Raw genomic sequence first — 16,162 nt, 5'->3', positions numbered from 1 at the left:
AGGTCCTCCTAACTTTAGGGCTGGCACTCTATCCAACTAAGAAATTTTTTCAATCCCTCTTCATCCTGTATGTGTGTTTGTGTGTGTGTGTGTGTGTGTATGTGTGCGCACACCCTTGCATATGTATCTGTGTGTAAAGATGTAGTCTTCCCATTAGACTGTAAGCTCGTTGAGGGCAGGAACTGTCTTGCTTCTTTGTGTATCCTCAGTGCTTAGTAAATGTCTGTTGATATCATCTTTCCATATAAAACACATAAAATGGGAGGCCCTATTAGCACAGTACCTGGAACTTCATAGACAATCAATAAATAGACTGACTGTTATGAGTAACTATTACTAACATAGTTCCTTTTAATGATGCAGATTAGCTGTGATTATACATTTTGCAATCTTTATTGCCAAATCTGATTCTCTTTTTCAGTCATTTTCCTATATTAGGTGTTTCTAATTTTAGATCCACAGATGCCCAAATAGTTCAAGGATATATAGATTTCAGGAGTGCCATGAATTTGTATGGGATGTTACATATGCAACCACGCACATATACACATGAATACATGTTTATATGTAGAGGTCTACAGGAGGTATACACATACATACATACTGTGTTATACGTGAATATATCATATACATATAAATACACATTTAAATCTTTATTTTCATTAACTTCTAGGTAAAAATTAGAATTTTATCTAATTATGATTGTTTTTAACATCTTAGAATTAGTCCATAGGTTTTAGCAAACTACGTCAGGCATCCATGATACAAAAAAAGTTAAGAAATCTTTTATTCTAGGTCTTTTATATTTTATATGTTTGATCATTATTTCTTCCTGGATTCATAAAATCATTTTTTCCTCTCCTTTTCTTCCCCTCTCTCTGTTCACTGTATATCTTTATTTGTGTGTGTGTCTCTCTCTCTTCCCCCCCCCCCCCATTTATTTCCTTGCTTCTTTCTTCTTTCTCACAGCTTTCCTGAACCTTCATTAAGTAGCTAATCTTCATAAGGTGCTTCTTTAGCTGAAAAAGAAATTGAGCATCTATGGCCAACCTTTTTCACTATGACTCTGCTTTTGTGTAGGCAAGTCCCCATGAGGGTCATACACTGGCAAATATTCAAAGTTTCATAGGTTTGAAGAAGGTTCTAAATGTTGGGCTTCACTAAGAGAATGCAAATCAACAAGATAATACATACTTTGGAATGTGGCTTTGGTGGACAAGTGTAACTGTGTTTATGTATGCATATTATTAGAATAAGGCCAAATAAATCCACCCTTGACACAGGACATAGACAAGATAAATTCATTCTTTTCACTTCTTCTGTTTAATTAGTTAAGTGTTTAATGCACTATGACTATTTAATGACTATTTATAGCCATATCAAAAATTTCTCTATATCAGTAATGATTAGAGAAATGCAAATTAAAACAACTCTGTGATACTATCTCACAATGACTCAAAAAGTCAAATAAAGGAAGGCATGGGGGGGAAATGAGTACACTAATCAATTGTTGCTGCAAAACCATTCTAGAAAATAATTTGTAACTATTCACAAAGTACTATAAAACTGTGAATGTCCTTTAATCCCAGCAATATCACTAATAGATCTGTACCCCAAAGCAATCAAAGAAGCCAAATATATATATATATATGTCAACTTTTTTTGAAATGGCAAAAAAAATTAAAATTGAGGGAATGCTCATCAATTGGAAAATGGTCAAACAAGCTGTAGCATATGATTATGATGAAGTACTAGAGTACTTTAAGAAATGACCAGGATGGAGTAGTTTCAGGAAAAAAAACAAGGCAAAATCTATATGAGTACATAGTAAGTGATTAATAAATGATTATTCATTCATTCATTAAATTGCAAACATCTTGCAGAATACACAGTGTTTAGAACTGAGAGAGACTTCAGAAATCATATGGATTCTTTCCCTTCATTTTAAAAAGAAGGAAATTGAGGCCCAGAAAAATGATACTACTTGCTCAAGGCAAAGAGTAGTAATGACCAAGGAGAATTGTTCCTCTAGATTTGCTGAGTAAATGTAATGCTGTTTCTCCTATTACATCACTCTGCCTCTATGGAATGTAAAAACTGATATTGAAGCCATTATCAAAACTTTATATGTAGAAAATAGGGACTCTGAAACAATGGGACACAACAAACCTTTTACGTTTATGGAAAGAAAAAAAAAAGTATAAGTGTAAACTGATTCCCCTAGGAGTCTTGCAATGGGATTCAGGCTTGTCATGGTACTTAAGAGATGAGAGGTTGAGTACCCAGGTGGGGGAAGGAATAGTGAAGAACTGTAAAAACACCAAGCACAAAACAGCATAATTTTGCTTTGGACCAACTTTAGACTACCATGACAGGGATTTATTTCAAGGTGGGAGCGTTTTTAAAAAATTAAATATGTTTTAATAAATTATGCTACAAAATTAAAGCAGTGCTTTCTAGTTTTAACAAATTACATAGTGACAGACTCATGCTACATATCCTGAGGAAATTCACCTTTGAAAAACTGTTGAAATGGGAATTTTTTTCTGGATTGTCTTTCCTTAAGCAAAGAACTTGAGGTAACTCAGATAGTAATTACTGCTTCAGTTTAGGTAACTAATACTTCCTGGTTTTCATTCAGAACACTTTTTTAATCAAATCCTGAACCAACTTTCTTAGACTATTTCCTAATATATGCTTAATTATTAAAATATAGATTTAATATAGTTTTATATACAATGAATTAATTTACTAAAAATAGTTTTCCTATAATTTCAATTCTCAGTAGAGTCATGCAAAGAGCTAATAAAATAATTAACCACCTTTCTATGAAGTTTACTTGACCAATATTCTTTCTCCTACAACTCATAATGGGAACATGGTAAATAAAATGAAAGAATTAGACAGAAAAGTAGCTTGGAATAGGTAGGTATCATATCTCATGAATCAAAATCAGAATTATAAAATCATTGAAATTCAGAGTTAAAGGCAATTTACAGATGAGGAGATCAAAGCAATCCATAGCCATATGAAAAAATGCTCTAAATCATTAATTATTATAGAAATGCAAATTAAAGCTTCTCTGAGGTACCACCTCACACCTCTCAGATTTGCCAATATGACCAGGAAGGACAATGATCATTGTTGGAAGGGTTGTGGGAAATCTGGGACACTACTACACTGTTGGTGGAGCTGTGAACTCATCCAACCCTTCTGGAGAGCTATTTGGAACTATGCCCAAAGGGCAACAAAAATGTGCATATCCTTTGACCCAGCAATACCACTACTGGGTCTATACCCTGTAGAGATGATGAAAAAGGGTAAAAACATTACTTTTACAAAAATATTTATAGCAGCCCTGTTTGTGGTGGCAAAGAATTGGAAATCAATAAATGTCCTTCAATTGGGGAATGGCTTAGCAAACTGTGGTATATGTATGTCACGGAACTCTATTCTATTAGAAACCAGGAGGGATGGGATTTCAGGGAAGCCTGGAGGGATTTGCATGAACTGATGCTGAGTGAGATGAGTAAGAACCAGCAAAACACTGTACACCTTAAAAGCAACATGGGAGTGATGTTCAACCTTGAAGGACTTGCTCATTCCATCAGTGCAACAATCGGGAACAATATTGGACTGTCTGCAAAGGAGAGTGCCATCTGTATCCAGATAAGGAGCTGTGGAGTTTGAACAAAGTGCAAGGACTGTTCCCTTTAATTTAGGGGAAAAAAAACATAAATAAAAATAAAATAAATTAAAAATAAATACATTTAAAAAAAAGAAATTCAGAGTTAGAAAATATCTCAGTGACCATTTTGTCCTATTAAAAAAGAGATCACCAAACAATATACCCCAAAGTTGTCATTCCAGATGTTTTTGAAGACATTCAATGAAAGAAAATTTCCTATGCAGTCTAGTGTACTTTGAGATAACTCAACTGATTAGAGTCCTGAGAGATTACTGAAAAGATAATCAAAAATCATACAGGTCAAAGGTGGTAGAGGTGGAAGTCAAACAAAGGTCTCATCTTAAGTTCCTTACTCATTTCTCTATACAGAGCTATTTAGAATCACAGTCAATTAATTTTTATCATTTTATCATTCCTCAACTTCTAAATTTCTTCATTGCCTGTATCTTACTCCACTTCCCAATATTTGCCACATGAAAAAGAAATTCTTAGGAGTGCATTACCTTGCTCTGATGATTTTGAAAACAGTTTTATACTGTGATGATCCCTACCAACCTGTGTCCTTTCATATTTCAAAAATTCTATTCTATTATCAAAAAGGAAACTGTATATTCCTTTCATTGTTTATGTATGTTCTCTGTACATCATAGGCTTACTTACACATGTGGACATTGGATTCTTGTTTCTCAGATATGAATTACAGAGAATAACATGTGCTGAGGTACTGATAAGATCAGTCTGATTCATTCTAGCCTGAGGATTCTTGTTTACCATATGGGAGTGTTCTTCAGAAGCAACTCCCAGAGTTTAACCAAATGCAAACCTTTCCTTCTTTGTCCCTTCCATGTACTGGCCTGTTCTGGCTTGTGAGAGTTCCATTTTACTGCATTTACTTTTTTTTTTTCTTGTCCTAAGGTTAAGTAGCAAACTTCCTCCAAAAGTCAAATGAAAGCATTGGGCTTTGCCACACTCTCCCCAAACCTCCAAATCTCAAAAGAAATCAAATCTTAGGGTCTTGTTTTCAATACTTTCTCATCTTGACCATTTGTCTTTTCTGAATTTAAAATTTAAAGTTCACAATATTTGGGGGGGGGGGATGCATCATTAACCTTATATTGAGAAAGGATAGGGTCTAGACCTGTGATTTCATTGGTCTAAGAAACTCAATATAAGGCCAGGTCTTGGGTAAATGAAAGACAGCACTTTCTCTGAGACTTACAGACTTGGAGAATTTCCCAGAACCCTAAGAATTTAAGTGACTTTCCCAGTCACAGAACCTCTATGTTTGAGAAACAGGACTTGAACCCAAGTCTTCCTCTTGCTGAGGTAGGCTGCTTATGCACTAAATACATGCTGGTTGTCATACTGAATAAATCCTTGAAAGATTAATGTCTTGCCATTTTTATTTATTCAACTTCCCTGTCTTGTTTACTTGGATCTCTGTTTGATTTCATTTACAGGAATCAGCCATTGATTAACACAATCATCCAATTAAGATGAAAATAAAAATAAGAAAGGTTACTATTCAAAGAATTTTTAAAAAATCATACTAATTAACATTTGCTCTAAGTAGATCTTCTTGCCTTCTTTACAGATTTTCATGCCCACAAAGAATATTTGTTTCATTGTCACAAGTTTAAATTTTATACCTATCACACATTTCTCTAATTATATCTTTAATCAAGGTTTATACTAAAGTCAATAATAGAAGTATAAACATGCATAATTTGCACATCTAATTTTACTCGCTACTACAACACAATTAAATACATTTAAAAATATATGTATATATATCTCTCACATTTATACATACATATATATATATATATATATATACATTTAATTTTGTGCAGGGGCTTAGTTGTACAGAGATGGAGATATGATCTCGTGACTTTATTCAGAGAATGGGGATTCTACCAAACCTACTTTGTACAACCTATGTGACCTTGAGCTTGTCACTTCTTCCTGAACCTCAGTTTATTAATTTGTAAACTAAGAGAATGATCTTACAACTTGAAATGTTCTTTCCTGTAGAGACAGTTCAGAGATACAGTAGATACAGAATTGAGTCTATCATCAGGAAGACAAGTTCAAATCTGGCCTCAGATATTTTCTAATTAAATAATCCTGTGCAAGTCACTTGGTCTATTTGACTCAATTTTCTCAGCTATAAAATGAAGATAACAATAGCACCTACCTCAAATGGTATAATATTTGTTGTGTTATGTTTATAATATATATATATATATATATTTAATAAACTTTTGTTCCTTTTTCCCATTCCCTTATTTTCTAAACCCAAGTTGGGAAAGCAATGCAAGAATTATCATTCTTACTTTACTTTTGAGGAAACTGAGGCTCAGAGAGGTTAAATTGATTTGCCTAAGGTCCCAAGGACAATCTATGTCAAAGCTACTGCTCAGATGATGCGATCATAAATTTAAAGCTGTAAAAGCCTTTGGAGACCTTTATTTTAGAAGCAAGGAAACTGAATTTGAGAGAAGTTAAGTGACTTGCCCAGGGTTACATATCAAGGAAAGATGTGATATAGGATTTCAACTCAGGTCTTCTAGATTTACATTCCATGTTCTAACTACTCTATTATTTACCTGTATTATTCTATGTAATAAACTATCTTGGATGTGCCAATGTTAAGTAAAACTCTGTATAAGATTTGAAATTTATATCCAATATCTATTGACCCCTCAGAATCAGTTTGGGATCTGGCTCAGTTTCTTCCTTACTATATGTCATTAGACATTCATTTTCTCTTGAGGATGCAGTTTCTCCCTTTGTACAATAAGAGGAAGTTTGGACAGGTGATCTCTAAGCACTCCTACAGTTCTATCATCTTTCTACTATGGAAATTTTCCTTTCACTGTCTAGTTAATTTTTGGATAATATATTCAATTATCTAGGTCATCTGGTTGGATGTTTGGTGCTGCCATTCTTGACTCAGTGTCAGAAGTAGGACAAGGTGTCTATTCCTTAGATAAAGATATAATTTTGGCATGACTGGGATTGGTGAAGGTGATTCATTTCCAAAAGTGAAGGAAAATGTATGTCTCACCTCTCTGATCTCTCTGATAGGCTTTGACTGTTGTCTGTGGGGCAGATTCATTTTCCCATCCTCTCAAATAGGTGGCAGTTATGTTCAGGCCAGTGGTGGAAAAAAAAAAAACTTGAAGTAATTTAATTGCTAGATACCACCTGTAGTACCTTCCTCAGGAAGAGTTTATAGATTCATGAGACCATCATCAATGACATAGAAGAGGCATGAGGAAAGGAGGAAGTTTAGGGAAATAATTACACATTTTCAAAAGCATAATTGATTAGATGCAGACAATAAAAATGTTGGAACAGGAACTTGATGTTGAAATAAGACACTGAGGGTTTAATCTTGCCCCTCCATGAACTAGATAAGTCATTGATGAATCAACAAAGCAGAAGTATTAACTCACAGAAAACACATCAGTAAGGAAACTCATCAGCTTTATACAAACATTTTTTTTAAATATAACTTTGTTTCCCTTATGTAATCCAATGTTTTACTGATGTTTTACATTTTCTTACAAAGGATAATGTCATTATGTAATTTAATTTAATTCAACCAATTGGACAAACATATGACAAGCAGAATGGTACAGTGAATGGAGCATAGGATTTGGCATTAGAAGATCTAGATTCATATCTGACTCTTGTTTACTTATGACTCAAAGGAAGTCACTTCCCCTCTCTGGGTCTTAGTTTCTTTACCAATAGAATAAGGGAATTGGATCAAATTATCTTTGAGATCTTTCCATTGCTTACTCTGTGATGCTATTTGTTGAGCTCATATCAGACTACTGGATCCAGATGTCTCCAGAGGATAAATGGAAGTTGGTGATTTAACATAGCACTCCTTCACTCAAATCCAATTGACTCGCTTGTCATGGTACCACCTCCCTAATGTCATGGTTTTCTTTAAGAACAAAGGACATATATCATCATCATCATTATTATCATCATTTGTTGAGTGCCTACCATGTGTAAAACATGAGACAGGTACCAGGGATTTAAAACATAAGAACAGTCCCTTTTCTCTAGAATCAAAGGACCTGGGAATAATTCTGCTTCTGATGTTTACAACCTACTTGTCTTTGGGCAAGATACATTACCTGCTTGTGCCTCAGTTTCCTCATTTGCAAAATGAGGGAATTTGGGCTACAAGTCCTTTGAAGTCTCTTCCAGGTCTTGGTCTATGATCTTATCATCCTGTGATCCTCAGAGGAAATTACATGTATGAGACTTCAGTACAAAATGATATGTCTTAAGTAAATGCAAAATAATTTCAGGGATTGAGGTAAAGAACACTAATTACTAGGGGCTCAAGAAAGGTCTTTTGAATGTAGTAAAACATGAAAACACTTTTGGGACTGCTGAATAGACATTCCACTTTCACCTTGGAATTGAACTGAGAAACAACTCATTCAAGGTCTCTTATCAGTTTTCTTAGGGTTTTCATGCATTACATTTTGCTAGAAATGGTCATTCTCCTTGAAGAAGTTGTTAGACATCTCCTACTGAATAGTCACACCTGGGATCCAGCTCTCAAACTCATAAAGTTAATATGGTCTTAAGTGTTAACATGGTCTTCAGAAGGATGAGGAAGAGAGGGGAAAGGAAAGAATATTAATGAAGTAGTTCTAATGTACAAAGTATTATGCTATGCCAGAAATATAAGATAGTACCAGCTCTCACGTAACTTACAATTAAATGGAAGAAGTCAACACATAAAGGGGACCTAGAAAGATGGAAGTTAGTGCTCTACTCAGAAAAAAAAGATGGTTTAGAGCTGGTGGCCAGAAAGGGAGGTACAAGTCAAGTTTCTTGCCAAGCCCAGGGAGTTCCAGGGCAGGGGGAAAGTTTCTTTGTGGTGGAGGGAGGAATAATTGATTTTAGGGAGTGAATACACATCTTCCCTCAACCGATTGAATATAGCTTGTACTCAAGGAAAGAAACACAAAGAAACAGAGGCATCTATGGAATTAAGATGCAATCCCATCCTTACCCAGGCAAGGTAAGGTTTTTCTGCAAAGGGCAATCACCAGTTTCCAAGGTGGAGAAGGTAGTGATGTAGTGATATCCCCTCTCCCTCTTGCTGGAAGTCTGAAGAAGAGTTGGAAGAGTCATTATATGCTTAACACAAGGGAAGAGAGAGTGACAGTGTAAGTTGTTTGCTTTTAAAGTCTGCAGATTACACACCTCTTTCTGCCTAGTGGACAATCAATTTTGTTACTGAACCTCTATCAAGAAACCAAGGGAGTAACCTGGATCCTGTTTACATAGAAAGAGGTTATCAAAAGTGCCCACTCAAAGGGCCACCAGAAAAGAGCAGGGTATATTTCAGCTTTTTAGAAAATATACTGAGACAGAATATATGTGTAACCAAAAAGTACCAGCACATTTTTATCTCCATAGGAGAAAATCAAACTAAGTAGTTGGTGGTGGCAAGGAGGTGGAGAAGGAAATCTTGATTGTTGCTGTTAAGTTGTTACAGTCATGTACCCATTTGAGGTTTTCTTGGTAAAGATATTAGAGTGGTTTGCCATTTCCCTCTCCATCTCATTTTAGAGATGAGGAAACTGAGACAAACAGTTAAGTGACTTACTCATGGTCATATAGTGTCCTGATTCCCAGGCCCAGTACTCTGCCCCGCCCAAAACGTGATTACCTCTTTATAATAGGAATTAGGAAATATTTCCTGGTTCTAAGTTTTCATTGCCTTTTCCAGCAATAGTAAGAAGGAAAGCTACAGGAAATCCACATTCAGGAAGTTTTCTCCTAACCCTTTAATATAATTATGTATTTCATAGCTGCCTAATATTTTTCTTACTGTCCTCTGCAGTTCTAGGAAGGAAATATTGCTCACATTTTCCTGTTGGTTTTATGAATAATTATTTTGCTTTCCAGGAGAGCACAGGAAGTTGTTGCCCCTATCCCTCCCAGGATGTTTCAGCATTACTCACAGATTTTAATTGCTCAACTGGTGCTAGCCAATAGGGTGTATTTATGTAGGGTACATGCCTGGCCATAGTGGTTACATAACATCAGAAAAGAGGTTAAAGAGAGCTATTCACCAAGTACTTTCTTGCAATCCTGGCCATTATTACAGTCTACTCTAAGAAGTAAAAGATTAAATTTTGAACTCCCCAGAATGAGAGAATATTCTTCATGCTTACTTCATATAGTAAGTGTTTCCTAATGTATTTGAACTTCAAGCCTGCCTTAAAGATCTGTGAGTTTCCTTCATTAGTGTGCATGACAACTCTAGTACCTTATTTTTAAAATTCTTGGTACTAAAAAAAAAATCTTCACCTAGGCAGCCAACCTGTTATTGACAAGTCTCTGAATTTGAGGAATAGGCTAGCTTTTGGATAGGGACTGACCCTACAATTTAATTTCTACCAATCAAGGTAAGTCAGCACTTTTTCTTATATAGTCACAACTAACAATTATTACATGTCTTCTATGTGTCAGGCACTATGGCTCTGAAGATTCAAAGGCGAAAGTGAAACAGTTGCTATTCTCAAGGAGATTACAATCTATCAGGGAGACTACATGTAAAGATTATATACAAATTGAAAACCAAACAATTTGTAAGGGAAGATATTGGAAGCTGTGGGGATCAGGAAAAGTATTCCATTGGGTGATATTCAAATTGAATATCTTTCAATTTGAAGGAAAGCAGGGATTCCAAGGGGCAGAGGTGAGGAAAAAGTACTTTCCAAGTTGTTCATCCTTCATTCTCATAGATGTCCAATGGCATCACAAGCACGATATATTGATGTGTGTATGAATTAGGTTTCAGTGAAGAAGAGTTGCACAAAGTTCTCAGACTAGCTCTCTCCTGCAAGGCTAGCAAATGTAAAGGTATGAGATGGGATTGGGAGTGTCACATGGGAAGAACAGAAAATAGATCAGTATGTTTTGATCAGAGAGTGTGGAAAGAGGAGTAATGTGTAAGAACATTCCAAAAGTAAAAAGGGTGGTGGTAAAGAACTGGAAAGTGAGGGGATGCCCATCAATTGGAATGGCTAAAAAAGTTATGGTACATGAATACTATGGAATATTATTATTCTATAAGAAAACATAAATGGTAGGACTCTAGAGAGGCATGGGATGAGTTACAGGATCTGATCCTGAACAAAGGGAGCAGAACCAAGAGAATACTGAACAAATTAACATGGTGAGATATTCCACCTTAAAGGAAGCAGCTCCTCTCAGCAGTTCAGAACTAGGACAACTGTATTAGACTGGGTATGGATGATGTTATCTCCACTCAGAGGAAGAAAAACAAAACAGAACAAAATGAAAAGAAAAGAACAACCAAACCTTCAGAATCTGATGAACACTTTATAAAAATTATCTCTTATGTATCTCTTTCCCTTAATCTCAATTCCTCATACTTAAAATGAAAATGATGATATCCAAAATATGTACATACAATGCTAACCTGACTGTTCACTGCTGAGGGGAGGGGGTTGGGAAGGGAGGGTGGAAGGAAATTTTTTTAACTTAAAAATATACCTGTGCATATGGATGAAAATAAATAAATTAATTTTTAAAATGATTAGTAGGAAAAAAGCTAAAAGGGGATAAAGTTGTGAAAACCTTTAAAAGATAGATAGATGAATTTATATTTTACTCTGGAGGTGATAAAGAACCACTAGAGTTTATTGAGTAAAGAAGCATGTTCAGATTTATGCTTTAGGAAAATTTCTGGTAGATGTGTAAAGACTAGATTGAACCAGAGAGAGATAAAGTAGGGAGGTTGACTAAAAGAGCATTACAATTGTCCTATTGAAATGATGAGGGTCTGAATTAAAATGAGGTTTTTATTAGTGGAGAGACAGAGATAACTGAAAGAGATATTGTGAAGAAAGAAACAACAACATTTAGGAACTGACTCAATATGGTGGGTGAGTCCAGTAAATAACTGTATGTCATCCACATGGCGAAATGAGTATTGAAAGGAGGAGGACTCTAAAGGAAGATATGAAACTTCAGGGTCTTTTTAAACTGCAATCTGCATTCTGACCAGACAAGTGAAACTGTCCTCTCAACATTTACCAATGATTTAACTGATAATCTGGTGGCCTTCTCTCAGTTATCACCTTACCTTGACTTTTTGAAACTTCTCTTCCCAGATACTTTCTTCTCTCTCAACTCTCTTAACATTGTTCTCTTTTGTTTCTCCTTCTACCTAATTGCTTTGTCTCCATGTCTTTGATTAAATGGTCTAGAATTGATTACTTTGAGAGAGAACAGTCACCCCTGCCTTTGATGTCATTAAGCAGAAGTTTGCTGGTATATTATAGGTGGGGATTCCGTTTATATGTGGGATAATATCATTTTATAGATCCATCCTGTTATAATTGACCATTAATGTCTTTTTCAACTTTTAAATTCTCTGATTCTCTAATTGGGAATTGTCATTATTCTCCTACCCTATGAGTGTATATATTCATCAAAGCTCTGTTCTGAGTCATCTGCTCCTCTCTTTGTTCTTTCCATTAGTGATCTCAACTATAAATTCAACAATAGATTGAATTGGATTCTATTAAAAATCTTTCCAAGTCAGTATATCTAACCCTAATCTTTCTACTAATCATTCTCACCTTCCTGTTGGATATCTCCATTTGGATATTCTGTTGGCACCTCAAACTCAACATCAATAGAATTGATATCCTCTTCTAAAGGCCATGACTCTACTTAACTGTCTTATTTCTGTCAAAAGTTACTCCTTTTCTTCCAGTCTCCTGAATTCACAATTTTGTACTTATAATTGACCTGTCACTTTCCATGTGCACCTGGTTGTAGGTCCTGTCAATTCTAATTCCACTTGTCCTATCTCTATCCCCTTCCTTCCATTCATATGCCCACCACCCTAGATCAGGTACTCATCACCTCTGTCCTAGAGAATTATCCTCTTAATTGAGCTTCCTTCTTTTTCTTCTCTCCCCTTCCTCATCAAACTTTCATTCAGGCATCAAAGTAATATTCCTGAGACCAAAAGAAATTGCAATAAGCAAAATAGCTTTGGAAGTTACAAGTTGACATTTTTTACATATTAAAAAAGCAAGTTGTAGAAAAGAGATTTACAATTTCATATCCAGTCTTCTTTTTTCTGTTCTACCTTAAATACAAAAACTCTTTTTTATTTGATATTTTGTCAATTTTTAGATTTTTCACTTTGAAGAAAAAATAAATCATATAATCCTAAATTAATTGAAATAATTTAAAAATAAAAATAATATTTCTGTGGTCATATTTTTTCTTCTATTGTTTGCGCATTTCCCCACCCTATGACTTGATACTCTTTGTTATGGTGGGGCTTTGCTTCCAGAATAGAGGACCCACTGTCCCAAGCTTTTGAGGCTTTTTGAAGCTGTTTTCAGAGATTACTTCCCCACCTCCAACCCCACCTCCAATCCCACCTCGGTATCTGCAAGTTCTCACTTCCTCCAAGATTTTAGGAGAGACTATTACTACTTTCCTGGCCTGTTCTCAGGTCTGTGAATGATCACAAACACTGCTTTCTGACCTGTAACTGTGAGGAGAGACTCTGTTGCTTCTGCTTCTTTTCCTGAGACTGGCGGCCCAGATTAGAACCCAAATGAGTATGGGCAAAGCAATACAGTCTTTCCTCAGAGATAGCAAAGAGACTCCTGCAATCTCCATGACTCCCTTACAATCCATGGCTGAACTCTCTGGAAGTAGCTGCTGGGTGCTTCCTCATGCCTGCTCCTGGTTCTCTGGGGTCTAGGTCTGTGCAGAGGCTTGTGCCTGACTAGCCTGCCCTCTCACTCTGGTGCATCAAAGTTTTCCTGCTAAATTTCCCAATTGTCCTTGGAAACTACTGCCATTGCCATGAACCCAGGCACCCCTTAGTCTATTGCTGTATGACTGGAGCTGGTACTTAGCTCCCAACTGTGCCTGGGCTGCCAGTCTTTTCTAACCTTGGTGCAACAGACCCTTCCCATGGATCTTCCAAGATGTTTTGGTCTGGAAAAATTGTTTCACTCAATCTTTTTGTGGGTTCTGCCACTCTAGAATTTGGTTAGAGTCATTATTTAAAAGTATTTGGAATAGAATCATACCTAAGCCTAGTGACAGTACTCCCCCCGATAAGTTACAAAATTTCCTGCCATCCACTCCTTCCTATCCTCCTACCCCCACCTCAGTTGCAAACAATCAATATTTCACATACACATTTGTGTTAAACTTGTGTAGATTAGTGAGTTGAGGAATTAGGATTAAGGGAAAGAAGTACATAAATTTTTTTAAAAAGTGATTATAGAGTTTATCAGATTCTGAAGGGTTTTTCATTTTGTTTTTCTTCCTCTAAAAGGGTATAGCATTGTCCATAGACAATCTAATAGGGTTGTCCTAGCTCTTGGAGCTGCTGAGAGGAGCTGCATCCATCAAGGTTGATCAACTCACATTGTTGCTGTTAATGTGTAAAATGTTGTCTTGGTTCTGTCCACTTCATTCAGTATCAGGCCCTGTAATTCATTCCATGCTTATCTAGAGTCTGACCATTTATGGTTTCACATAGAACAAAAATATTGCAAAATATCCATAAACATATCTTGTTCAACCATTCCCCCATTGATGAGCATCCCTTCAATTTCCAATTCTTTACCATTACAAAAAGAGCTGCTATGAATATTTTAAAACATGTGGGACTTTCCCCATTTTTTATGATTTTTTTCTGTATATAGGCCCAGAATTGAACTTGCTAGATCAAAGGGAATGTTCAGTTTTATTGTTCTTTGGGCATAGTTTCATATTGCTCTCCAGAATGATTGGATCAGTTCACAATTGCACCAGCAGTGCATTAAAGTGCCAATCTCCCCACAACCTCTCCAACATTGATCATTTTCCCTTTTTGTCATCTTAGCCAATCTGATAGGAGTGAGGTGATACCTCATAGTTGTATTAATTTACATTTCTCTAATCAATAATGATTAGGAACATTTCTTCATATTACAAGATATAGCTTTAATTTGTTCATTGGGAAACTATATCCTTTGACCATTTATCAATTGGGGAAATGACTTGTAACCTTATAAATTTGTTACAATTATCTATACATTTTAGAAATTTAGAAATGAGAGCTTTATCAAAACTCCTACTTGTGAGGATTTTTTTTTCCAGTTTTCTGTTTTCCTTCTAAATTTGGCAGCATTGATTTATTAGTGCAAAAATTTTTTAAATTTAATATAACAAAATCATTATTTTTTCAGTTTTAATGCACCCTATTTCTTATTTGGTCATAATTTTGTCCCCTTTCCATAGATCTGATAATTTCTTGGTCTATTAATGTATCTATGGTGTTGCCCTTTATGTCTAAATCCTGTACCCATTTTGACCATATTTTGGTATAGGGTGTGAGATGTAGGTCTAGGCCTAGTTTTTGCCTTACTATTTTTCAGTTTTCCCAGCAATTTTTGTTAAATAGTGAGTTCTTAATCCAGATACTAATGTCTTTGGGCTTGTCAAACAGTAGATTACTGTAATCATTTACTATTGTTTCTTTTGAAGTTATCCTAATCCACTGAACCATTACTCTATAGTATAATTTTAGATCTGGTAAATCTAGGCCACCTTCCCTTAACTTATTTTCCATCAGTTTCCTTGATATTCTTGACCTTTTGTTGCTCCAGATGAATTTTGTTACTATTTTTTCTAGTTTGTTAAAATAATTATTTGGTATTTGGATTGGTATGGCACCAGATAATTGGGTAGAATTGTCATTTTTTATTATTTTAGCTTGACTTCCCTCAACAGGAACATTTGACATTTTTTCAATTATTTAAATGTCTTTATTTGGCTGAGAAGTGCTTTGCAACTGTATTCATGCAATTTCTCAATTTGCCTTGGGAGGTAGATTTCCAAGTATTTAATGTTGTCTACAGTTATTTTAATTGGAATTTCTCTTTCTATCTCTTGCTCTAGGACTTTGTTGATCATATATTGAAATGCTGATGATTTATGTGGGTTTATTTTATATCCTGATACTTTGCTGAATTTGTTAATTGCTTCAAGGAGTTTGTTTAGATAATTTTCTTGGGTTCTCTAAGTATACCATCAGATAATCTACAAAGAGTAAAAGCTTTGCTTCTTCATTGCCAATTCTGATTCCTTCAATTTATTTTTCTTCTCTGCTAAAGCTAACATTTGCAATATTATATTGAATAGTAATGGTGATAATGGGTATACTTGTTATACCCCAATTTTATTGGAAATGCTCCTAGTTTATCCTCATTAATTACAATATTTGTAAATGGTTTTAAATATGTTATTTATTATTTTAAGGAAAACTCATTTATTACTATACTTTAAGTGTTTTTAATAAGAATGGATGTGTTTTATCAAAGATTTTTTCAGTATCAATTGAAATAATCATATGATTTCTATTGGTTTTGC

The sequence above is a fragment of the Macrotis lagotis genome, chromosome 1 (assembly GCF_037893015.1).
Source record: "Macrotis lagotis isolate mMagLag1 chromosome 1, bilby.v1.9.chrom.fasta, whole genome shotgun sequence".
In the NCBI taxonomy this organism is placed as follows: domain Eukaryota; kingdom Metazoa; phylum Chordata; class Mammalia; order Peramelemorphia; family Peramelidae; genus Macrotis; species Macrotis lagotis.
The sequence above is the reverse complement of the archived record's forward strand: the minus strand, read 5'-3'. Positions refer to the sequence as shown.